Source organism: Ovis aries, chromosome 11 (assembly GCF_016772045.2).
Source record: "Ovis aries strain OAR_USU_Benz2616 breed Rambouillet chromosome 11, ARS-UI_Ramb_v3.0, whole genome shotgun sequence".
NCBI lineage: Eukaryota > Metazoa > Chordata > Mammalia > Artiodactyla > Bovidae > Ovis > Ovis aries.
Window position 1 is genome coordinate 49912935 of NC_056064.1, and position 26525 is coordinate 49939459.

At 53.9% G+C, this 26525-nt stretch overlaps 1 long non-coding RNA gene and 1 pseudogene across 1 annotated transcript in view; one reads left to right on the forward strand and one right to left on the reverse strand.

Annotated features, from left to right (window-relative positions):
• The first annotated feature begins 485 nt into the window (after positions 1-485).
• Positions 486-10796, forward strand: LOC101105514 (secreted and transmembrane protein 1A-like; annotated as a pseudogene).
• The window catches only part of LOC132657438 (uncharacterized), a 56842-nt gene continuing 32826 nt past the window's right edge, over positions 2510-26525 (reverse strand). The window contains exon 2 of the long non-coding RNA XR_009595618.1: positions 2510-7939. This is a non-coding gene — a long non-coding RNA (uncharacterized LOC132657438). The remainder of the gene's footprint in view (positions 7940-26525) is intronic.

The window sequence follows — 26525 nt, forward strand, 5'->3', positions numbered from 1 at the left end:
CCATGTCCACTGTGTCGGTGATGCCATCCAAGCATCTCATCCTCTGTCGTCCCCTTCTCCTCTTGCCCTCAACATTTCCCAGCATCAAGGTCTTTTAAAGGAGTCAGCTCTCCAAATCAGGTGGCCAAAGTATTGGAGTTTCAGCTTCCACATCAGTCCCTCCAATGAACACCCAGGACTGATCTCCTTTAGGATGGACTGGTTGGATCTCCTTGCAGTCCAAGGGACTTTCAAGAGTCTTCTCCAACACCACAGTTCAAAAGCATCAATTCTTCTGCACTCAGCTTTCTTTATAGTCCAACTCTCACATCCATACATGACTGCTGGAAAAACCATAGCCTTGACTAGGCGGACCTTTCTTGGCAAAGTAATGTCTCTGCATTTATGGGAAACTCGAGTGACTTCCCATAACTTGAGGTTTCCTTCCTGAATACAGGACCTGCGTATCAGACCTCAGGTGCACGTATTCTGAATCCTTCCCGCCTCCTCCTTTCCTGGCTCCGCCCTGGAATCATCATTCGGGTTTAATACAGCCACTCAGACCTGCGCACAGACAGGCTGCAGCTGCAGGCGTGGAGGAGCCGGTTACCGGGTCACAGGTGAGAGCTGGAGGGGTGGTGGTTGGGGCTCCTGGTGCAGGATCGCCCTCAAATAGGGGCTGGGTTGATGGAGATGGAGCACTGAGCCCCCAGGCTCTGCGCTCTGACTCTGCTGAATGAGGGGAAAAGACAAAGTCTTCCCGACCTGGTAGGGAACTGCGTCTCTGTGGGGCAGCTCCAGGCTTGCCTCTGCCCCTGTCTGGAGGGATAGAGAGTTGGCATCTCAAGCTCTCGGATGTCCACCCATATGCACGAAACCCCTGCTGCCCTGGACCATGTCTGGCGTGAAACAGTTTCACGTCCAGGCCAGCACTGTGGCTCTCATACTTGTGCACACACACTCACTTTCATGCACATACGCACTTGTGTGCACTCCTAAGGGGCACACGTGCACACTCAGCCCAACCACTCACAAACACTCATTAAAAGAGAAAGAAACCTGGAGAGGGGCAGTCCACTGCCTCTTTCTATGCTCTCCATTCATTTTTGGTTAAGCTGTAGCCGCAATCTCTAAATTCAATTCACCATCCCCTACTGGTGAATGATCTGCAATTTGAAAGCCAATTTCCATTCCCAGTGCCTAGGGAGCCAGAGCCCCTGGGAGGCCCTCATCCCCTGGGACTAAATAGTGAAGGTGGTGGAGAGGAATAGGCCCCCACCCGCCCCCGAGGGTGCAAGCAGCAGGTGCAAGAAGGGGGAGGGTTCTCAGAGGAAGTGCCTTGTGAAAGAGAGTGAGAAGTAGCCCAGCTGATGGGATGGTAGGTACTGATGGCCAGTGTGAGCCACAATGGTTTACAGACTCAACCCCCAGGCCTGGAGGAACTTCTGACTGCCCAGTAGGGATCCCTCCAGAGAAGGCAATGGCAACCCACTCCAGTAATCTTGCCTGGAAAATCCCATGGACGGAGGAGGCTGGTGGGCTGCAGTCCATGGAATCACACAGAATCGGACATACTGAGAGACTTCACTTTCACTTTTCACTTTCACGCATTGGAGAAGGAAATGGCAACCCAGTCCAGTGTTCTTGCTTGGAGAATCCCAGGCACAGGGGAGCCTGGTGGGCTGCTGTCTATGGGGTCGCACAGAGTCGGTCACGACTGAAGCAACTTGGCAGCAGCAGCAGCAGCAGGGACCCTCCATCCTGGCCATAGCAGCAGGGACAGGACACAGCAAAGGCTCCCCGGACTGGGGCATCTCTTCCCTCTGAGCCAGGGCTGGGGCTCTGTTTCAGCTGTCTTCTGAAGGTGGTTGGTCGCCTCCCTCCACACTATTGGTGAAAGGCCTGCCTGGACAGCAGGGTGCTCACCTTCCCATGTAAATATCCAGGTACATACAAGTTACCACTGAGCCTTTGCGTGGGAAACCTTGTCCAGGTTCTCCTAGGTGCTGCAGGAATGGAGATCCCTGCTGACCGAGAATCCCTGAGCCCCTGGTCAGCTGATAAACCTTGAGCCGCATACCTGCTGCCTCAGTTTCCCCAAGGTCCTGTGTCAGGACAAAGTGCTGGCAACGGCATGCACTTTCCAAGGTGTTCCACTGACTCCCAAATGCGATCAGGTCCCCAGTGACAGCAGAAATCCCAGCTGTGTGCCCCAGCTTAATATATGTAGAGACCAGCAGCTGTGACGGTGATCTGAGAGAAGGATGAATTGTTGCCTCACTTTTCCCAACTCCAGAAGCTTCAGGGCCCCTCCAGGTCTTGCCCCATACATGCAGGCTTCCTATACCACCCCGGACCCTCTGCCTTCTCACCGGCCTCTTCCCCTGTTGTGCCCTGGCCTCTCTCTCTCCAATTTTTCTGTCCTTTGCAGCGTCAGAGACAAGAGGAGAGACTCAGGAAGAGGGGAGGAAATGCCAAACTTAAAAACCCATCTGAATTTCAGATAATGAATCACTTTGAAATGTAAATATGTGGCAAATATTACATAAAATATACCTATATTTATAAATAAGACAACAGTGGAACCCCAGACTGATAAGGGCGGCAAAGGTGCCTAAGGACACAGGAAGCACCTCCCATCCCTAGTCCAGCTCCTCCATCCCCAGTCCAGCTCCTCCACCCTCAGTCCAGCTCCTCTATCCCAGACCAGCTCCTCCACCCTCAGTCCAGCTCCTCTATCCCAGACCAGCTCCTCCACCCTCAGTCCAGCTCTCCTTCCCAGTCCAGCCCCTCCATCCCAGTCTAGCTCCTCCATCCCAGACCAACTCCCCCCATCCCCATTCCAGCTCCTCCATCCTCAGACCAGCCCCTCCATCCCAGTCCAGCTCCTCCATCCCCAGTCCAGCTCCTTGTAGACAGCCCTTCTGCACTCTATAGGGTGGAAAAGTGTGTGTCTCCATTGTACAGATTTGGTTTAGTTGAGACTGGTCTATGGTTTTGAGGATCACCCGCAACCTGGAGTTCTTCCCAGTGCCTAGGCTGTATCGTCTGACGATTAGGAGCCAGGCCCAAGGTAGTTGGAGTTTGGGGGCAGAGCCTGGTGGGAAGGGACCCTGGCATTTCCTTGTCCAGATTCTGGAACCCTCCAGAGCCTTTCCCAGTGAGGAGAACCTCAGGGACCATATAAAATTGGACTAAGAGGCTTGTGTGCGTGAGCTCAGAGACCCGCCATGGCCTGGGGAAGGCTCAGGGAAGACTGGAGGTAGGGGGCAGCAGGAAGAGCGGCAGGAAGTCCTAACCAGGGCCCGTCTGGGAGCCCACAGCTTCAGCAGCCTTGGACAACATGACAGAAGATGGCCAGGGGTCCCCTGTGCACAGGCCACACTCCCCCAGGAGGACTCATGTGGTGGTAGAGAGTCTGTGACACTTCCTGCTTTCATAGTCTTCTGGTCATTTCAGTATCTGTGAGAACATTCCTATAAATAGCACATCTAGTGACTACAAATGGGCATTTAAGGTGAAGCTAAAACAGATACTACTGTTTAAAAAATGAGTCAGTGTCAAATAATTTCTAGGACACAGGGATATGTGAAAAGTGAAAGTGTTAGTCGCTCCGTCGTGTCTGACTCTTTGTGACCCCATGGACTGTAACCCACCAGGCTCTTGCATCCATGGGATTCTCCAGGCAAGAATACTGAAGTGGGTTGCCATGTCCTCCTCCAGGCGATCAGCCCAACCCAGGGATCAAACCCAGGTCTCCCGCACTGCAGGCAGATTCTTTACTGTCTGAGCCACCAGAGGAGCCCAAGAATACGGGGAGCCCATCCCTTCTCCAGGGGATCTTCCCAACCCAGGAATCGAATGGGGGTCTCCTGCATTGCAGGCGAATTCTTTACCAGCTGAGCTACCAGGGAAGAACTAATTTTTAGGACACAGGGATATGTAGTGTTGTGAAAAGCACAGAGGTTAGGCTGGGGAGGCTGGCGAGACAGGCTTTCTGGGGTGTTCCCTGGCAAGTAGAAAAAATATGAGAGATTGAGAGCAGAGGGTGGTTTGGTGGGCCTGACGTAGGCTCAAGGGACCACACACACCTTTCTCAGGGGGCCATGCCCACCAGCTGCCCTCCCACCCGACCTTTGGACGTCAACCTGCTGCTATTTTGCTTTCCTTTTACTTGTCAACACACACGCTCCCTCCCAGAGTCCAGTCGGATAGATCAGCGTGTGTTACAAAAACACCGTTTTGCTGAGGTCACCCCCTCTCCATGTCACCTGGTCCAGGGGCAGAGCAAGGTTGAACTTTGACTCATTCAGCTCTGCTGGGCACTTGCCCAGAGCTCATTGCAGGGCACTGACCACACCCTTCATGTGGCATCAGCCCTGCAGGGACTTCTGAGCAGGTCTGCAGGGATAGAGCACCTATTGTAGGCAGAGCATGTGGGGGCGCTAGGGGCCCTCCCCCCAGCACTGTGTGTGCGTGTGTGTGTCTGTGTGTGTGTGTGTGTGTGCTGTGTGTGTGTCTGTGTCTCTATGTGTGTGTTTGTGTGTGTGTGTGTCTGTGTGTGTGCTGTGTGTGCCCATGTGCACGTGACAGGGTGTTCTCCCAGGGAGTGGGTGTCGGATTCTGGAAGCTTCTGAAGAGGGGTTGGCTTCGCCAGGCTAGCTTATCCTGGCTCCCCATGGAGTGAGACCCTGTGTGGTTTAGGATTGTCAATGAACCCACTCATTCATTTATTTTCAGTCAACGTCCTGGTTGCTCAGAGAATCTGCCTCCGAGGCACGAGACTCAGGTTCGATCTCTGGGTCGGGAAAATCCCTGGAGAAGGGAAGGGCAACTTAATCCAGTATTCTTGCCTGAAAAATCCCGTGGACAGAGGACCCTGGCAGACTACAGTCATTGGGGTCACAAACAGTCGAACAGGACTGAGTGACTTTCATTTTCACTTTTCCCTCAACATCCCAGAAAGTGTACTAGGAACTTGAAACATGACTTCTAAATTTATGGAAAGGATGAAAGCTGGACAATGGTCAGGGAAAGGTGATGAGGAAAGGTTTTGAGGGGGTGAGTTTCCTTCTGGATACTATAGACCCCTGGCTGTCTCCCTCCCAGAGAAAACACACTGCCCTTCCCACCAAGTCTCCTGGTTGCACTGGGCATTCGGTGATGATGCCAGGTCTCCAGCAGGAGGCTCCCCCTCTCACAGGCTTAGGTGGCATTCTTCCTTTGGTTCCCTGGGGGGTGAGCCCTCCATGTGACCCTGAGGACACCTGCTTGCTCCAGCCTTGGGGCCAGTGGGTAGGCCTCCCTGGGAACCTATTTTCAGCCTGGGGAGACTTGGCCTGCCTCCCTGTCGATGGGACACCCAGGCCCACGTTCGATGGGGAACAGGGGGGCAAAGGCTGTTCCGCGGTCAGTGGAAGCAGCAGAGTGGCTGGGGTCCGAGGGGAGACCTTGAGGAGACTGGAAATGCTGGGGGTCCTGCCCAAGGCTTCTTCCAGAACCGGTCAGTGGCCAGAGATGAGCACACAAGATCAATCTCCTGCGTGCTCCGGCAGGCTCAGGGTAGGACATCCCTGGGCAAGGGTCTCCCTCCAGGCAGCCCCGAGGGCTCTGGCTAGGAGGCCAGGAGTCACTGTCGACCACTAGCAAGGATGCCTTGGGGCCCTATGGGTGGCTGAGCACCATTCTGTGCATGAGAACATTCCAATTTAAGAAAAGTTATTTTGTAAAAAATACTCAGGAAAAGAATTGAGCAGATCTTATCTGAGGTGCAAGGAAAAGCCTCAGCACAGGAAGCTGCAACCCCTATTTCTAGAACCTTCCATCACATGAGGTTCTCAGCAGCAAGTAATAATGATAAGCTATTTATGCCCCATCCTGGAAAAGGCTGAAAAACAGCTACTGGATTGTGTCCGCCTGTGAAATCTCAGCCTCTCTTGTATTATGCTGAGCAGGTTGGGGCAGGATCAGGGCAGCTCTCTCTCTTCACTTAATCACCAGATTCTTGGTTCTTTAAAAAAAAAAAAAATTAAAGCCAAGTTAATATTCTTGTGAAAAACGAATGTCCAAGGAAAGATAAACAGCCCTAGAGGGAGCCTGCCTTCCCGGGGTGAAAACGCATGATGGACAGCATAGTGGCTTGTGCCCCGCAGCTGGCAGGGCCTCAAGAGCCCACGTGGGACGGGTGCCTTGGCCAGGGCGACAGGGTACTTCACTCTTCCGTGCCTCAAGCACCACTGGTCCTCCTGGAAAGGAAGCAAAATGAGACCTGTGACATGCCACTTGCAAACACACCTTGAGGAATATTCAAGATCTGAGCGTAAAAATAGACAAAATTTGACCGTGATGGATATTCCACCACCTGGGAAGCCTTTTAAAAAGGATACTCTACACAAACAAACGAAGACTGCTTTCAAACAAAACCCTGAAGCTTTGAAGGAAAGACAGACAGGACGACATAAACACGTGGGGTCATTATTCCAAAGATCATCTGGGGAGAACTGATGATGGAAAGCTACTCACCCTGGAAGACAGTTTGTTTCTTTAAGGGGTGAAAGTCTTAGAAAGCTGTAAGGAGAAGACAGACACTCCCAGGAGGAGCAAAGGCTTTGCAAAGGCAGTGACCATGTGGAAATCCGAAGGGCCAGAAACAGGAGGAGCTGGTCAGCCCTCTACAGCAGCAGGCCTCACCAGGAAGAGGCGGAGCTAGAAGCCAAGGGGACCGGGCTGCTCACAAGCTAAGACAAAGGGACTCCTTGCAGCCATTGAAGTCAGGCTTCAGGATCCAGGGAGGCAGACCTCACCAGCAGCACACTCACTACACAGTGAGACCCAGACAGAGAAGTGGACAGAACATGACCCAGAATGCTCCCTCCAGTGTCTGTGGTTTGTGCCTGATATTTCCAGTGAGGGGAAAGCTGAGGTCTGGGGAAGGAGGGGGCCAGTGTGAGTGTCCTGGGGCAGCCGTGACCAAGGACCCCAAACAAGGGATCAAAAGAAGCAAGTTTGCCCTCCTCCAGGTTGGAGGCCGGAAGTCCACATCAAGGTGTCAGCAGGGCTGCAGGGAAATATCCTTCCTTGTCTCTTCCAGCTCCTGGCGGCCCTGGCGGCCCCTCACTTGTGGCCACATCCCTCCAGTCTGTGCCTCAGTCAGCTCTGGGCCTCTCCCTTGTCTGTTTCTGACAAATTTCTCTCTTCTTACAAGAAACCAGGCACCTTACACAGGGGCCCACGCTGCTCTAACACGACCTCCTCTTTATTTGTGGCTGCAAAGGCTCTATTTCCAAGGAAGGTCACCTTCGCATGTTCCGGGTGGACGTGTATTTTGGGGCCACCTTTCACCCTTCCCTGATGGATCAGTGGGAAAGAAAGTGCCTGCCAATGCAGGAGAGGCGAGTTTGATCCCTGAGTCGGGAAGATCCCCTAGAGAAGGCAATGGCAACCCACTCCAACATTCCTGCACGAGAAATCCCATGGACAGAAGAGCCTGGTGGGCTGCAGTACATGGGGTTGCAGAGAATCAGACATAGTTTAGCGACTAAAGAACAACAACATTCACCCCAGTACATACAGTACAGAGGGCGAGAAGAGAGAGACAGGAGTGGGCTCTCTAAGCTGATTCCACGTATGTAAAATCACATCCATGTGTGTGCACAGAACACGCGTCTCTCCAGTGACTTCTTTCTTCCTCAACTACAAATACTGTACTTATGTGAGAAAAGAAGGCTGTCGTTCTCTTGGTAAATTAGAATACAAGCAAGTTCAGAAAATCAAGGGAAGCGGGAGACAGCAGCACCAGTCACAGGGGTCTGGGGGCTGAGACTGTCCCTTGCTATTTCAATCTCTTGTTTGACCCAGAGTCTCCTGGAGTCAGGACTGGGGCTGGTCACCAATGGCCCCCAGCTCCTGGAAGCGATTCCATCCACAATTTCCTTTGCTCCTGGCCCTTCTGCCCAGCACCCTGCAAAGTGAAAAAAAGAATCAGAGACAAGGAATTCAATACCAAAGGGTACCAACTCCATGGCATTCTGGAAAAGGCAAAATTCTGGACACAGTAAAAAGATCAATGGTTGTCAGGACCTGGGGGGAAGGATGGATGAATGGATGGAACACAGAGGATTTTTCAGGCAGTGAAGCTACTTTTTGTTGTTGTTCAGTTGCTGAGTCACATCTCATTCTTTGTAACTCTATGGATTGTAACCCACCAGGCTCCTCTGTCCTGCACGATTTTCTGTGTTTGCTCACATTCATGTCCCTTGAGTTGGTGATACTATCTAACCATCTCATCCTCTGTGTAGTACCTATCGGTAGCTACATGTCATTATGAAAAGCGAAAGTGTTAGTCGCTCAGTCATGTCTGAGTCTGTCCATGGAATGTCCCAGGAAAGACTCCTGGCGTTGGTTGCCATTTCCAGCTCCAGAGGATCTCCCTGACCCAGGAACTGAACCCTCCTCTCTTGTGTCTCCTGCAGTGGCAGGCAGATTCTTTACCACTGTGCCATCTGGGAAGCCCAAATGTCAGGTTTACTGGATGCCAAAGCCTGAGACGAGCATTTGTCTCAGAGGAAGTGAAAGTTCAGCTCTCCGGACTGTAAATCTTGAGTTCCACAGGAAGATGCTTTTGTTGATAAAAGCCAATCTGGAGAGTGGACCAAGTGTCCCAAATGCCTTCCTCAGAATGCAAAAGCGGAAGAGGGGCAGGGGGCATCCAAGGTGGTCTCAGGCTGGTGTCAGGTTCAAGTGGCCACACGAGAATCTGTGTGTCACGACCCATCTCTACAGGACATATGGCTCAGGGCGTTTTGCATGTTTTATATAAAATTCAAGATAACCCCAGCAATATAACTGGACTTGTCTCCGAGGGACCCGTTTCCTGTCTCATCTGTGTTTCTCATCTGTCTGACAGTGGTCCCACTGCAGACATTATAAAGGTGTCGAGAAGGGTCATGACACAGTTGGGTCAGGAAGGAGCTTGGGGACCCTCGCCCACCCTGGCCAGGGTGCAGCCCCTCTCACAGGCTTCTGAAGGAGCCAGGGGAACTCTGACTCATTAGCTTTCCTTCCCTCCAGGGAGTGTGCCCGAAACCAGTAAGGAGGACAAGGGACCCCTTAAAACTCATCCACATCCTGCTGGCCATGCTGACCTCAGCATCCCCTCTCCTCGCTCCCAGGATACTCTGGGTCCTCTCGTTGTTGGCCGCCTTCAGGAGTGCTCAGAGTGGAGGTTAAGTTGCATGGTCTCAACTCTGCCGGCGGCGGGGCTCGGGTGGGGTGGAGTAGTGTGGGAGGGAATGCAGCAGGGGCAAGATGGGTGTGGGAGGAGAGACCTAGAACAGGCCAGGAGGGGCCCAGGCTCCAGGTAGTGCCAGTGACCCCAGGAAGGGCAGTCAGTGGATGTCCTGAGGTCTTGTCATAACCCACATGTGTGACTGTCCCCCCACAGTCTGGGACAACCCCAACTGCACCAAGGGTGTGGTTGTTGTGTTGAAGGGCCAGCCAGCCACGATGGGCTGCAGCATCTCCAATGCCTTCTCCCATATCGACATCTCCCTGAAACCGAACCCCACGGCACCCTGGGAGCTCATCTTCAGTGTAAAGGCCCCAGGAAACTACTGCCAGGATGGATGGCAGCTCTGGATTCAAGACGGTGAGGCGCAATTGATGATTCAAGAAGCCCAGGGCAGCCAGGCAGGGCGGTACAAGTGGAGTCTGAATGGGCGCCAGAGAAACATCAGAATCACCACCCTGGCCGTCTTCGGTGAGCAGGGCGGGGTGGGGGGGAATGACCCCCAAGCTTCTCTTTCTGGCGGGCAGGAGTGGGGAGCAACTCAGGAGGAGTGATTCCTGCCCACTTGAGGTGCCCAGAGTCACGGAGATGAGGCCTGAAGGGAATTTCCGCTATGCCCCACCCTCGCCGCATCTGTGCCCTCTCTGAGACTCTCAGGGCAGTCCCTGCACGAGTGCTGCTCACTGTCCCTATCTGCTCAGGGAGCTGGCGCCTTCCCTCCCTAAACACCACCTATTCTCCCACCCCCACGCCTTGATTGGCTGCAGGCTCCCCAAGTCACCATGGTTCTCTCCCTTGCACCCTTCGCCTGTTCATATGCAGTCAGTGTCACCCTGAGCGCCAGGGACAAGAAGCAGGGGTCCTGCTTTGCCCCAGACCAGGAACAGTGGGAGGGGCTGAGAAGGCACCCCTCAGCCTAGCCGGTCTCTGGGCGGGGAACCCAGTGAGGCCTTCATGAACTCCTGTATCCAGGGCTCATCTGATACCTGGGGTGGAGGGGCTGTGTCAGGGCAGGCCCTGGGCAGGCCCCCGCCAAACTGCCCTGTGTCTCTTTGGCAGACCCGTAAGACCTGCTCCTCACACCTTCCGCAGGTGGGTGTTCCTGTCTTCATCCTGGGCTAAAGGAGGGGAGCCCCCAGAAAGCCCCCCCGGGTCTTCCCTCTGCAGACACCCTCACCCTCTGTGCCAGGAGCCCTGCCCAGCCCATGCACCCATCCCCCTGCCACTCTCCCACCCATGGGATTCCCTACCACAGGCCATGTCCCCCTCGAGGGAGCCCCCTAGGTGGTGGGGCTCCTGCAAAGGTGAACAAAGGAGGGAGGGCCCGGACATTTATGCAGGTCAGCAGATGAGCATACCCCGTTCTGATCTTAATCCTGAACACACTGGGCCAGATGCTGGTGATATTCCCCATCCTTTCTCTGGTAGTCCTCCTCAGCCTGCTGATCTGCACACTGGCCTGGTTCCGAAGGTGTGGCTTTCTAAACTTCAAGCTCCAGAACCTATTGGCCTCTGAGCCTGGTCTGTGGGCGGGGGAGGGGTGGGGTCGTCTCAGGCCCGGCATAGACTCTCTGCCCCATGGTCTTGTACCCACCGAGACTAGTGAGAGAGTGGGGAGCATTTGAGGTCCCCGAGAGCCAGAACCCCTGCCCCAGAGGACCCCAGCCAGCAAATGCAGTCCCAGTCCCAGAATACAGACGCCCCACCACAGACAGGCCACGGAGTCCACACCATCCCTAGGACCCACTGGGGGATGGCATGGGGGCTTCCTGCTCCTTCCAGGAGACCTAAGATGTGCGGGTGGGGGATGTTCCTACAGGACGCACTTGTAGGCAAAGGTGTCTGCGCATGACTCTCATCCCTCCCATCCTCCCCACTTCCCCAAGTAAGGAGGCTCTGAGTCTGGGCTGGAGAGCTGTGTGCACTGGACTCTGCAGAGGGGACGTGCAGGGAAGAGCAGGCTGAGCACTAGGAAGCTTGGCAACTTCCTGGCCTCTTCCTGATGCACATGCCAGGGAGGGCTCCTTAGCAGGTTCTGGGGCCCAAAGTGCAAAAATCTCACGTTCCATAGCACTTGACCTAACAGGACCCGCCCCCTCCTCCACCCCACCCAGGCCTGGGCTCCTCCCCAGGGCAGGAGGGCCATGCTGCGGTCACCTGGGAGACGCCCCAGTCTGGGGTCTGCAGCTGATCATGGACACTCTCTTGTCTTTAGAACATGAATAAGAACCAGTTTGAGGGACCTTCCAGGAAGCACTTGTGGAACCAAAATGAAGATATCAGTGACCTGAGATGATGCATGAGGCCTCCTCCACCACCTCCAAAGGGTAGAGCAGCCCCTCTGGATGGGAGGCCGGACAGGTGGCTGCTGGTGGAATCTGCGTCCCACCTCCCTGGTCTTCCCCAGCCCTGGGGCTCCCCTCTCTGCCACCTGCCCCATGTGCTGCCCCTTCCTGTTCCCAAACCGCATCCCAAATCACATATGCCAGATGTCTCTATAAGCAAAACTGCACAACCACACTGAGTGTATCCTTTGTTGCTGTTTTTTTGGAGGTGGGGTGGGATGCCTTTTTTTCTTCCTTTTCTCTTTTGTTCTCTTATGATTTGATGACTTTAGTGCTGCACTTGAATTCCTTTTTCTTTTGTGTGTGTATATCTATGGTAACAGACTTTTGGTTTGTTGTGACCATGAGACTCTGATACAGCAGTCTACACCTACGTGCCTGATTGTTTTAAGTTGCTGATCTCTCTCCTTTCCAGTGCATTTCAAATATCCTGCCTGTGTACTCTCCTCCTCTCGTGATTACTGCTTTTGCTGTCTTGTCTGTGTGTGTGGATGGTTTCCTACTTTTACTCTATGTTTGCCTTTACGGGTGAGCCCCCTTATTTCATCCTTTGCCAGTTTCTCGCTGTGGTCTTTTCTTTTCAGCGTAGACAAGCTCCTTAAAGATAGAGCTGGTTGGTGGTTCATTGAATATGTTTGTAAAAGGTACATATAATGTGATAAAAGAAGGATTTTCTAGAAGTGCTACCTTCAGTGCTTTGCGAAACGTCCACATTGCTAATCCTCAGGATGAGTACACTAAACCGACTAGCAAATCATCGAGTGAGCTGAGCAATGTATCTTTAAGTGAAGAAAATAAAAATCTGAAAGGAGCTGCTGTGAGTCTTACAAGCTACAAAGTCCCACCGAGGGCTTCCCTGGTGGTCCAGTGGTTGAGAATTCGCCTTGCACTTGCCAAGTGCTATGGGGCAGCTAAGCCTACATGCCACAACTAGAGAGCCCATGAGACCCGACACAGCCAAATAAATACATATTAAAAAAAAAAAAAAAGGAGTCCAAATACACGCAGAAAGCCAGATATCTGGGAGTCCTCACTCACCGTGAAGCATCTCAGATGGGACATGGTGCACGGTGCCTGGCGACCGTCCCCACAGGAGGGTAACCACCCCAAACAGCTTCACTGGCCCCCAGAGTCCAGGTCTAGAACTGACTGTGTTTGCATCTCCCAGGTTAAAGAAAGGTTCATGCCAGAAATGCTGGGTTTGTTCCACCCCCGTGGGCCTGGCCCCTAAGCCACAGTGGGCATAGCACGTGGGACTGCCATGCTTAAGGGGCCGTGGAAATCTGTTCCATTTTGCCTAAAACAGACCAAAGGTGTTTTGAAGTCATTCAAAGGTCATTTTCATATTGCTATTACAGTGGGACAGGCTCACATTAAGTCATTCAGCCCCTGCACACCCAAGGCAGGAAACCTAGAAAGAAATACTGTGTCTGGGTCTTTGACTGATTTTAATTTTTAGCTTGTTGCTTATCTGTATGTTCAAGGATTTCTCTTAAGGAAGTTTAGCTCTGAGTCCTTGCCGTGCCCTAGAGACCCTTCCCCCCCGGCCCATCTTGCCCCTCTTCAGCCACACGGGCCCTCTTGCAGGCCCTCAGAAACCCCAGGCACTCTCTGGCCTTGGGGACCATGCGTGTGCTGATGCCTCTGCTTGCAACCCTGTTCCCAGATTCGCCACTGACCCTCTCCCCCTCCTCAGTCCTCTACTCCTGTGGCCCCTAAGGTTTGGCGCCCCCTCCCACCAGGTGCTGTGTGTCCTGCCGCAGGTCTGCTTGTCCATCCCTGGAGTCATCTCCAGGCCACAAGGCTCTTGTCCATCTCACCCTCTGCCCTTGGCACTGGTGCTGGCATGTGCGGGCGCCCACGGAGTGCTGGTGATGAACAAAGGCAGGACAAGGTTGGAATGGGGCGTGTTTGACAAGTCAGACGCTTTTATTGCTTCCTGCCTACAGTTTTGCTAGGATCTCCAGGAAGGACACCTCTTAAGGCTGTCTGGCCACAGGTTAGCCACGCGCACACACCTGGCACAGGCACATGTGGCTTTGGGCGAACACTGGATGCTTGGCCCTTTAGCCCAGGGCTGCCAGGACAGAGAAATATCTTCCTCTTCCTGGTTGCCCAGAGTCTGTCTCCTCTTCAAGGACCTCCAAGCCCTTGGGCTCAGGGTCCAGGCATGGGTCTCCCTCTGCCCTGGGGGCTGCTCACCAGGACCCTGGTGCACCAACATACTGGATGGTAGCCCAGCTGAGTGGTCTCCAGCCCTTGCACCCACAGGAACGAGAATCGTGAGCCACTCGGGCAGCCACAACCTGGGCACATGCCCCGGGCCTTTCCCTATGACCACACCCAGCCCCCAGGCTGCAGTGGTGACTGACTTGATACTCCAAGTTTCTGGACATAAATTAGGTCCCAGCAGAAAGTGAACCAGAAGACTGGGGCATCTGGAAGCTGACCCCCATCCTCACCTGTGACCCCCTTGTCTTTCTCCTGGTCCTGCACCTGCCCATTCTTGCCCTCCTTTCTCCTCTCCCTGGTGTGCAAGTGGGACAGAGGGGCAGGATCACGGGGCTACTGGTGTTATCCTAACTAGACAACTTGTGAGAAAGTCAACGTTGAGCTTCTGAGGGGGCAGGGGCAGCTTGTGGGTTATCCTGGATGATCTGGAGGAGTCTCTGACAGGGACTCGACCTGAAGGCCATGTGGCTGGCCCCAGCTCCTCCCCAAGCTTGCCCTAGAGTGTGACAGGAAGGCTTGCTCCAACCTGGAGCTCATGCACACCAAGAGGGGCTCTCTAAGGAAATTAACACAAAATCACCAGTACAAGTCCTAGGACAGGACCAAATGCTTATTTGGAACGAGAAAAGAAATCACAAATATTATAAAGCATCCAAAATATCCAGGAAGTAACAATATTTTAAAGTTAACTGACACTGCAGACCATTGTTAGTTTTTTTCCTTTTTTGGCTGCATAATTTCACTGCTTCCGTTTTGGTGGCCTATTCAGTTCAATTCAGTTCAGTCGCTCAGTCGTGTCTGACTCTTTGCGACCCCGTGCATCACAGCATGCCAGGCCTCCCTGTTCATCACCAACACCCGGAGCTCACTCAGATTCACGTCCATCGAGTCAGTGATGCCATCCAGCTATCTCATCCTCTGTCGTCCCCTTCTCCTCCTGCCCCCAATCCCTCCCAGCATCAAAGTCTTTTCCAATGAGTCAACTCTTCACATGAGGTCAGATGACCACAAAAGAGCACAGAGAAATGTCATTCTTATGAAAGCACAAGCCTGGCTGGAACAAGACGTTTGTGATGGACCAGGATGTGCTTGGCCTGCTGGGGATGTGAAACAATGCCTTGGCTCCCTACAAACACAGGAATTTCAGAAAATTCTTTTTCACGTCTCAAAGAAAACGAAAGATGGGTAGCAAGGGGGTTGGTACAGTTATAATTGAGTCTGACTGCATCGTGGAGAGCAGTCCTGGAAGTGAAATGTGTGTGACCAGCATGGACGAGTGCCACGGCCTCTGCCAACAATCTCACAGTTTATACACTTCACCTGACGCTGCCAGGCGCTGAAGGACACGGGTCCCTTTCGTCCACCCCTTTATCCGCACACCTCACAGCTTCCTGTCATGAAGCCAGAGAGCCTGCCCAAAGCAGGGGGCGTGCAGGGATGAAATCTGTACCTGGAGGCCAGAATGAATTGCAAATTTAGTGGGTTAAAACAACAGAAATAAATTTTTTCACCGTTCTGGAGGCCAGAAGTTCAAAACCGAGGTAGGGCTGGTTCCTCCTGGAGGCTCCGGGGGAGAATCTGCCCCAGGCTTCTTCGGGCTCCTGGTGGCGCCGGGGGTGAGTGCTTCCTGGGCTTGTGGCTGCATCCCTACACCCTCTGCCCCGTCACCACACGGCCTCCTCCCAGCATCCAAAATCGTCTCTCCTTATGAGGACATCAGTCGTACCGGCATTAAGGCCAGACAGGATGGTTTCGTCTTGACTACATCTGCAAAGACCCTGTGTCCCAATAAGGTTCCACCCACAGGTCCGGGTGGATATGAATTTGGGGGAGTACCATTCACCCTTGAGCTTCCCTGGTGGCTCAGCAGTAAAGAACCTGCCTGCAACGCAGGAGCCACAGGAGCTGTGGGTTCGATCCCTGGGTCAGGAAAATCCCCTGGAGGAGAGCATGGCAACCCACTCCAGGATTCTTGCCTGAAGAATGCCATGGACAGAGGAACGTGGTGGACTACAGTCCATGGGGTCACGAAGAGTCAGACACGACTGAAGTGCCTAAACACATATGTTTTCAACCTCAGCTCACCATTCCTCTCCCAGATGGATAGCAAAAACTTCACTGATCTCAGAGCCACTGGCACACCCATCAATAGACCTATTACATCAACTAAATGTAGTGTCAGGTCAATTTCCTCTTAGCCAGGCCTCAGAGACGCTCTGGGCCAGACTGAGGCCAGACTGGAGGGAGGCGGGGTCTGGATCACTGCGGTCACACATCTGCACCCAGCTTCACATCACACATGACGCTCCAGGCCTCGGGAACGTTGAGGCCTGATTGTCAGACCACATAGGAAAACCACCAGGGCCCAGTGGATAGGATGTTTCCAGGAGATGGTGTCCACCCTGTGTTCCAGCTCAAACCACCTACACACAACTTCTAGACACCAAGAGTAGATGGTTGTCCTATACAGAAGGTGCGAGGGGGCCCAGGTCCTTGCAGGGCAGCACAGATCCCAGGTCAAAGACCCACCTCAGCCCCACATCCTGAAGCTTCCCCGAGAGTCTGCAGCGGGTCTCTCGACCATCAGAGCTGAGACCACCCCAAGCCTCTACCCCGCAGTGGAACGCTCCAGCCCTGTCTCATACCACATGGCTGTGAGGTCAGCTCTGGGCTCTACAAGGAAGGCAGACCCAATTCAGAGTCAGTGGGTGCTCAGCCTGAAGAACACTCTGGGCCGTGCCCTGCAGATGCCTGATTCATGGAAACTCTTTAATATCAAAAGACCCATGGACACTCCAGACTCAGTCCTGCTTAAGAGGAGATTCACCATCCTCTTTTATTCACCCTGGGCCAAGAGGAAGGCAGAGGAGGGGGACTCAGCCTCTAGGCCACAGTCCTCCACCCAAGGATGGGCTGCGGGCACCAGTGGGCCCAGAAGGCCTGGGGAGATCCTGGCTGCTATGGGAGCCTCGGCCCTGGGAGAGCGGCCACATTTCCAGGCCTTCAACCCAGGGTCCCAAAACTACAGACTGAGGCCCAGGTGGTCACCATTGTCCTGGCCTCCCTACAACACCAGATGCTGGGAGGGACTGACCTCTCCACAACAGCCCCGGTAGCCAGTAGCAATGAATGAGGTCTTGGGCCTGGAGAGGAAGAATGCTGAGTGGCCCAGAGACTGAGAAATGGGGCCCCCTGCAGCATCAGGAGAAAGGGACACAAATACCTATAAGTGGGGGGGAAGTTTTTGTCTGATGGATTCTTTACCATCTGAGCCTCCAGGGGAGCCACAGAGTGACCCTAGAAAATGCCTTTGCATCTGGCTGATATTCCTCCAGCGTTTGGGGTTCCCAGCCACATCCCATGGCCACACAGACCAGCTGGGTTTAACGCATTCATTTCCTTGGAATGTAGCAATATTGTTCTTTTTTTTTCTTTCATAAAGTTTATGTGGGTAGCTAGCAGCTGAAACCAGATATATCAAAATGTCCATCTCCCCATCATGCCTGAAAGCCACCTATTCTTGCAAAGAGTTCTGCTGCCCTCCCAGTTCATGGTGAGCGTGCCCATCTCCCTATATAGGAAGAGAGTGGCTGTGGGTTCATGCCCCTTGTCTCATGGGTGCCTCAGGCAGGCAGGGTCACTGCAGGCTGGGTGCGGGTGGCAAGTGAGGGTGCGGAAGGGACTGGGCACCTGTCAGCACTGTCACTGAGAGTTGTTTGCCATCGATGGCTCCCTGCTCCCACCATCGGCAGAAAGCTCAGTCTTGTCTCTTCCAGCAAGAGTCAGGCCGTTACCTCTGGACCAGGCCACTGTGCCCCTGGGCGTGGCCCTGTCGGTGCTCCCTGCCCTGCTGCCTAGAGACATGTGGAAGTCCGGGTGCCTTTGGAGTTGAGGCCACAGGCTCCCCTGCTGAAGGTTCCCAAGGAGGGAAGGCCGCAGCACGCCTCTGCTCAGATGCCCTCTGACTCGCGCCCGCTGCCTCCCCAGTGCACAGGGGCTGGGGGAGGCGCACCTTCCACCCTGGTTTCAGGTCTCCCGTGTCCCCTGCCCCCACCTGCAGGAACGGATGCTGCCCTGTGAGCCAGGCTGGGGCTCCCCTGGTTCCCGTGAGGCACAGAGGGGGACTGAAGCCTGTGACCTGGGTCCAGCTACCCCGCCCTTGCCTACCAGGCCACCGAGGGGACTTAGGATTCACGCTTCTGGCGTGCACGGATTAAGGAAAGTCTTTGATCCTAAAGGCCTGAGTGATGCTGATTCGGCGAAACCTCCCACCCTGGCCCCACCTGTGAAACGGAGAGGCGGCCCCGCAGACATGGAGCCCTCAGCCCCAGACCTTCACTCAAACACGCCAGACACCACAGGCGCAAACCTGGGACGCTGCTGGGAGACTTTCCTTTTTCTCTCACCACCCCATAAAAATAGCATCTCCTTCAAAACACACCTCCTAGGAGGCTAGGACAAAATGCTGAGGATTAAACGTTCTGGGCAAACCATAGCAAAGCGGCCTCAGTGCCTGGCCGCCTGCCCTCGTGGAGACCGGGCTCCTCACCGGCTCTCATCTGAGTGAATGGCTGAGGCGCTCCATGAATAACACATTTGTCAGTTAATAACCATCTCTAAGATTTATTTCAGTTTAGTTTATTTGTTTTGAGGTCAGAGAAAACCCAAGCTTGCTCGGAGAATGAGCCGGGAGGGCCAGCCCCGGGCCGCAGGCGCAGGTGGCACGCGCTCCGCTTCCGCTCCGTGACGGCCCTGCCCGGGGGCTGCGGACGCGCCTGCGCTGGAGGATCCGCGGGACGCGCGAGGGCCGCTCTCGTCACCGCCGCCCACCCCGCTGCTGCGCACGGCGCGGGACGCCATGAGGGCACGTCCCGAAGGCCATCATGAGGGGACCCAAAGAGGAGACACTCCGAAGGGAGAAGCGTGAGAGGAGGCCGCAAGGGGACACCATGAGGGAAACGCCATCCGGGGATGTCACGAGAGGACACCATGAGGGCAGCCGTGAAGGGAACCTCGTGAGGAGACGCCATGGGGGAAACCACTGGGCACACTACGAGGGGAACAGGCTCAGGGGACGCCACGAGGGGTGATAAGGAGGAGACCCCGCGAGGAAGGAAACGTCATCCGGGGAAGCCAGGAGGGAACCTCCTGAGGAGATGCCGTGAGGAGAATATCAAGGGAACAGCCATGTGCGGAACTTGAGGGGAACCGTGAGAGGACTCTGTGAGGGGATATCAGGGGGCTGTGCCCTGAGGGGACATTGACAGGCACACAAAGTGCCCAACAGAGGCATAGACACGCCTCCTGCTTTACCTAATGCCTCAGCTCCCAGCTCCATGTGGGAAGAATATGCCCACCCCTGGCCGAATGAGGACCTCGCCTGGAAGCAGGAGCATAGATATGGCGAGGACCCTGCTCAGGTGCCCAGTTCCTGCTGTGCGTTGCACTTTTGTTTAAAGACCCACAACTAGACAAAACCAGCACATGAAGACAAGACTGAATCACACCCATAAGTCTTTGGGTGGTGAAGGATTATGGAAACTGGGGGCTTCCAGGAGCCCTTGCCCTGCCCCACTGGCCTGTGCAGGCCCCTCAGGTTTCTGGGGATCCCAACGACACTGGGGCGCAGCCCTGTGGCGGCAGCTTCTGCTCCCAGGCCTGCTCCTCTCGTGCTCACTCACTGTTTCCCAATGGCGCCCCCTGGTGGTGACTTCAGGCTGCATGGCCTGTGTGTCCCCACCCCAAACCGCAGCCTCCAGAAAGGAGCCCCAGCCCAGTGCTGGCCTGGCTCTCATCAGAACCAAAACTAAGAGCCTGTCCCTGAAAACGCCTGAGCACTCCCGACTCTGAGCTGTCTGGCCTCTAATCCGTGATCTGTGGAGTCAGGGTGCTGCACCCTCAGGGTCCTTTGCTCTCTCCCAGCAGAGCCCTGTGTGGGGGGTTGGGGGCATGTGGAAGCCATCCCCGGTCCAGCTCTGCTGCCACCCCAGCCCCACAGACCTGCTGTGAGTGTGAGCTGGCCATGTGTGTGAGTGCGGGTGTGCAGTGTCTGAGTGTGCCTGCATGCGCCCCTTGTGTTGGGTCTGTTCCCAGGGCCTTGGAGCAGGTACCTTGGTTCCTAGATCCCTCCTGCCTCCAGCAGATCTAGTGAATTAAAGTCAATAGAAGACTTGACTAATAACCCCAGGACCCTGAGGTGCAGAGGGCTGGACCCTAAGGCAGGAATCACAAGCTTAGAGGACTGAGAACCAGATGTTAGCCAAGGCCACTCTGGGGAAGGATTTTCTGCTTATCTGCGTTTTCCAAGGCTTCTAAAATGAACATGAACTACTGTGCAAATAATAAACACACAGCGGTAACATTCTCACCCGGTCTGTAGCCTATGTCCACAGTCTGGGTGAAGCAGAGACACAGAGAAGCATCAAGAAGGGCAAAGGGGTGGCCCATCCAGCCTTCCCCTGCAGATGGAAACCCAGGCCATGCAGAAGCCTGTGAGTAGGGTGGAGGGGTGTGGGTGTTATGTCACTGAGCTGGGTTTGACAGCAAATGGGCAGGGGGCGGTGTTAGGAAATTAAAATGGAGGAAGTCTTGTTCAGGTTTCAGCCGCTGGAGAGAAGGCCTCTGACTGACTTCTGATCTTGCCTGGACTATGTGCCTACTTGCAAACACACAAATTGTTACCAGCAAGTCAAGTGGCACTTTGGATAAGAAAGGGAATGGGGCTTGGATTTTCTTGAGCCCCTGGAGTTCTAGCCAATCCCTGGGGTCCGGAAAATCTCGTGACTCACAAGGTGAAACAAACAACATTGTAAAAGCTAAAGAAAACCAGAGCTGCATTTTTGCATACCCACAGATGATGATATCAGCTGGCATCCTGGGATTATATGCAGGAGCCTCCAAAACTGCAATTTGAAGTCTCACCTGCATGATGGGGACCTTTTCCCAGTTGGGAATCCATATGGCTGTGGTCGAGGGACTTTCCAGCTCTGTCTAAGTCTAGAAGTTGGTCGGCCCCATGTGGTGATGTATGTACTGTTACTTTTCTCTATTGTTTCTATGTCTCTTCTTTTAATGGCTGTATATTGAAATTAAGCCAAATAATCTGCTAGTAAATGTTGAAATTGTTTGTTGTGTGACAAGTGATTGGTTTCTTTTGTTAATGAATCCTTCGAACCAAAAACGAAAGTAAAACTTTCAGCAAAATGGTGAGGGGAGGGGTGGCCCCGAAGTCACCCAGCCAGGTGTGATGCGACACCAGCCTGAGGACTGTTCTACCTCTCTCTGTGACAACTGAGATTCTCTGCAGTCTCAACAGACTGTCCTGGCAGCATTAGTGCCCAGGAACACTCCCTGCAATGCCGGGAGCAAGTGATACTGTGGCGGGCGGTCGTTTCCAAATTGGGTTCTGGAGCTCATCTTTGTACTAACACTCAGGAACAGTCATGCTTGTCTGGGGTTCATCCTGTGCCAGGCCGCATATGACATGTCAGTGCTTACCACAGGGCATCCAACCCCGAAACAGTCCGAGGCCAGTGCTGAGAAACTTCAAACCAGCCGAGTTCATAGCAGTCTGGCATGAACTGGTGGGGCTCATGGACCCCACGGCTGAGTGTGGCCCCTCAGCTGGACTCTAGCCTGGGTCAGGCCCCCTGAGACCTGGAGAAACAGAAGGTGCCCTGTCAGAATCCAAGGCCCTGAATCCTCAGTCAAAGGTCACTCTCTTGTGGAGAAATCTCTGCAGCCTGTTCAGAGTCTGGCGTTGACTGGTTCACACCCTGGGCCTCTTGCCCTGAAAATGACACTCTCTGCCCCAGCTTTCCGGCCGCCACCAGACACATCCACGACTGAGCGTCGTTTCCACTTTGGCCCAGTGTCTTCATTCCTTCTGGAGCTCTTAGTAATTGCCCTCTGCTCGTCCTGCTCTTGCCCAGTGTCATATTGGACACCTTCTGATCTGGGGGTGGGGTGGGGTGGGGCGCTCATCTGGTATCCTATCTTTTTGCCTTTGCATACCATTCATGGGGTCCCCATGGCAAGAATACTGGGAGGACTTACCATTTCCTCCTCCAGTGGACCAATTTTGTCAGAACCCTTCACTATGTCCTGTCTCTCTTGGGTGGCCCCCTGTGGCCTGACTCACAGCTTCACTGAGTTACACAAGCCCCTTCACCACCACAGGGCTGTGATCCATGAAGGGGCTAAGAAGGTGCATGTGCCATAATCATGATGCTGGAGATTCTTAAAGGTGGTTTCTCAAACACCTCAGTAGAGGCAGTGGCCGGTGTGTGTTCTTTGGGTGGACTTTGCTTCTTGGGGTTTGGTGGCAATTCCTTTTCATTCTTTCCTGATTCTGCAGAAAGAGAAATTGTAGGAGCAAGTCCTCAGAACACTCCAGCTTCTAGAAGCACAGTCGTCAGTACCCCAGCTTGTCTATGCCGCAGTAGAAAGGAGGTCACCATAGCAGTGACTTGGGAGTGGGCTGGGGAATCGACCTGGTGTGTGGAGGTCACACCTTAAAACACAATCTCTTTATATCCAAGCTTCACAAACAGGCCGAGTAATGGAGCAGAGTGACACGCTTCCCTGTGGTGGGATGGGGCCTGCCTGGGGAGGAGGAAACATGTGTTGTGCCACCCCACGCACGGCCCTGGGTTAAAGCTGTAAATTCTGCTCTTTTTTGGAAAGCAAGACTCTAGATGTTGGACTCTCAGGACATTTGGGCTAAAATGTACTCACATACTCAGACCCAGACGCAGGAATTCTCTGTCAATTTAAATGCCATTCTCTCAGTAATCGAAGATTAAAAGTCATTTATATCGATGGCTTGGGGAAACAGGACTTGTGGGTCTTAAAAGATGTTTCCCCTTTTGCAACAGTCTTATAACTTAGGGCTTCCCTGGTGGCTCAGAGGATAAACAGTCTGCCTGCAATGCAGGAGACCTGGGTTCGATCCCTGGGTTGGGAAAATCCCCTGGAGAAGGAAATGGCAACCCACTCCAGTATTCTTGCCTGGAGAATCCCGTGGACAGAGGAGCCTGGCGGGCTACCGTCCACGGGGTGGCAAAGAGTCAGACACCACTGAAGAACTCCACTTTCACTTTCACTATAATTAGGAAAACCGCTAAGAAAGAAGCTATTAAACTATGTATGTGGTCTCGGATCTAAGCTGCAAGCAAAGAAGACAAGGAAGGGCAATGCCCAGATGTTAGGAAACCAAAATGGAGAGGCCCAGGAATGGGGTGCAGGAGGTAATAGAATCGTTCAGTAATTAAAGCCATTGCTGCCCCCCTCACCCCAGGCTTGGCTTCCAAGCCACTGCTGGAGGAAACAGGAGAGACAGGGTGGAAATGGCAAAAAGGGGCCGGGCTAGCTGCTGCCCTGATTCTGGTCACCTGTGTTTGAAGGAGGAGGAGGAACTTGCTGCTTTTGCAATAGGTTGCCAAGCTCCACATTTCTTCCCTGTGATCTTGACTTTCCAATGTATCGTGATCCCAGGGTATCACGGTGGATCGCGGTGGATTTTTTTAGACCCTCATCCTAAAGCCTCCCTGTCTCTGGAAACCCTGCCACACCTGTGCAGTTGTCGCCCTCTGCAGGACGGCTCAGCGACTTACAGGTCCGTCATGCCCTCGCCCAGGGGACAGGTGTGCTTTCCAGGCTCCCCTAAGGAAACTAGGCAAAGGAATGTCTCAAAGCCTGGCAGGGAAAGCGCATCAGATGTCGGGGGTGGGGGGTGAGTTGGAGGAGGAGAGAGAGATGAAGAAAGGTTGTGGGGTGATGGCCAGGGCAGGACGGTGGCAGCAGTCAGCCCGAGGAATCACAGGAGACCTTATGAAGGGGCCTTGGCCCTGACGACCCCTTTTCCCTGGCCAGCAGGTGGGGGCCTGTTCCTTCAGCTCTGGTTTCCTTTTGTGTGTCCTGAGGCTCCAGTATCTTCCATCCCTCCAACCACTGGGACTCAGAACTGAAATAGAAACCCAAGTCCCACTTTTCCACCATGAGGACAGGTCAACGTGAAGCCTCTCAAAGGAAACAAGAATCAGAAAGTCAGACGCTTTAGCGCTAATGAAAGAAAAGCGCCAGTCTTTGGGTGTCTCTGGCCTTGATCCACCCAGTGCTGTGCCGTGATCTCCCTGACTCGTGTCCTGCAGGGGGACAGAGAGAGCTCTGACCATGATCAGCCCCTGCAGCTGGGGCCCCTCTCCCTCTGGGCTCCAGCCACAGGGGAAGTTTTGCCCCTGGGCGGGCTGGCCACAGTGCATGCCTGTGGAGCGGGGTTGACCCACCTGAGACAAATCTGTGGCCACCAGGTTTGTGAGGTGTGGGCCAGCATGTGGCATGGTTTCTGGACACCTCCCCTCGTGTGGTCCAGGAGCAGCCGGGTCTGGTGAGCAGCACACAGCATCGCAGCTGGCCAGACCTGCGGAACCAAAGCCACATGTGACCAGGTGCTCCAGAGACGCACAGGCAGGAGACAGGGTCAATCACACCAGCACGGTCCTGAGATCTGATGTGGTCTCCTGTGTGTTTATGAGCAGTGGACTGCCCTCTCCTCTTCAGCATGCTTAAATCTAAAATTAAACTCTAAAGTTCTCCTGACAGTTTTAACTCTGAACCTGTCTCGGAGCTTTATTCATTGTCTGACTCCAGCACAGCAGAGATCGCTCCCAGCCCCGTTGGCTCCATGGCTTGCACCATGTGAGCATACGTGAGCCCGTGTTTGTGAGAGCACCTGGCTGTGGTCAAGTCGAGCCCGAGGGCAGTGGCCACCGTCACGGGGCAGGTGGGCTATCGGAAGTGCGTGCTGAGCCCAGCAGGACCGCACCGGGTGCTTGAGGGCAACTCCTGTGGCTTGAGGGGCTCAAGCTACACTGAGCTCCAAGGTCAAGTCACTCTGCAGAGTCTCAAAGCTGTCCAAGTAAAGATTAAACAAAAGGCAAAAAGAAAAAGATACATGCATGCTGTGTCGAAGTCTGTTTTGAGAAAAAGGTGTAGATCTGGGTTGGAAGGAGACACGGGGCAAAAGTGACCCAGGGTGCTCCCTGTCCTCCGGGACCTGCCCTGCAACATGACCGCGACACATGCAGACAGGGCAGGCCCAAGTGCGCTGCTGACTGCGACGGTGTCACCAGGTGGAGGGGCCGCTGGTGGCCTGGAGCCCTGAATGACCGTGTGGCACAGGCCCCCTGCACAGGCTCCCAGGGTGTGGGTGGAGGTCCTGAATCCACAGATCCCCTACCGCAGACCATCACCAGGAGGCCACTCTTCCAACAGAGGGCACGGGCAGCCAAGGGGAGACCAGGGCAGGTGCAAGAATGCACAGGGGATCACCAGCACACAAGGCTCCCTCACTGTGAGCAGACCCTCAGACCAGGCCCCCAGGCATGCTGACTCACACCTGCCAACTTGGGGCCCAGTTCAGAATGTTATTCCGCCTCCTCCCCAACCACCCCCGAGTTAGAAAGCCTGTCCAGTTAGAGCCAGACATGAAACAACGGATGGGTTCCTTATTGGGAAAGGTGTACGTCAAGGCTGTATGTTGTCACCCTGCTTATTTAACTTATATGCAGAGTACATAGTGCAAAATGCTGGGCTGGTTGAAGCACAAGCCAGAATCAAGATTGCCAGCATTAATATCAATAATCTCAGATATGCAGATGACACCACCCTTATGGCAGAAAGGGAACGGGAACTAAAGAGCCTCTTGATGAAAGCGAAAGAAGAGAGTGAAAAAGCTGGCTTAAAACACGACATTCAAAAGACTAAGATCATGGCATCTGGTCCCATCAGTTCAGTTCAGTTCAGTCGCTCAGTCGTGTCCTACTCTGCAACCCCTTGGACTGCAGCATTCCGGGACTTCCTGTCCATCACCAACTCCCATAGTGCCTGGAGCCAGCGTGAGGAACTCCGCCCATGGCAAAGGTCATGAGGAAGGAAGCTTGGCATACGCAAAGGCGTGATCAAGCCTCAGGAAATCCCCTCTTCCTAAGCATCTACCCCAAAACCAGAGTCTGTTTTATCCTCTCACCTATACCTCTGACTTTACAGGGGGCTCTCCCCCATCACCATTTCTCTTGGAGAAGGAGTTAACGTGCAGCTCCAAGTCAATAAAAATTCCTGGGCATGACAAGAATGTTTCAGCTTACGGACTCCTCTGAAGGTTATCTAGCCCGCCTGTATAGGTTCGTCCAGCCACATGTGATTGTTTACAGCCTCCCAACCTGAGAGGCACGAGATGTTTTAGACTTCAGTTCAGTTCAGTTGCTCAGTCATGTCCGACTCTTTACGACCCCATGAATCGCAGCAAGCCAGGCCTCCCTGTCCATCACCATCTCCCGGAGTTCACTCAGACTCACGTCCATCGTGTCGGTGATGCCATCCAGCCATCTCATCCTGGGTCGTCCCCTTCTCCTCCTGCCCCCAATCCTTCCCAGCATCAGAGTCTTTTCCAGTGAGTCAACTCTTCCCATGATGTAGCCAAAGTACTGGAGCTTCAGCTTTAGCATCATTCCTTCCAAAGAAATCCCAGGGTGATCTCCTTCAGAATGGAGTGGTTGGATCTCCTTGCAGTCCAAGGGACTCTCAAGAGTCTTCTCCAACACCACACTTCAAACGCATCAATTCTTCGGCGTTCAGCCTTCTTCACAGTCCAACTCTCACATCCATACATGACCACAGGAAAA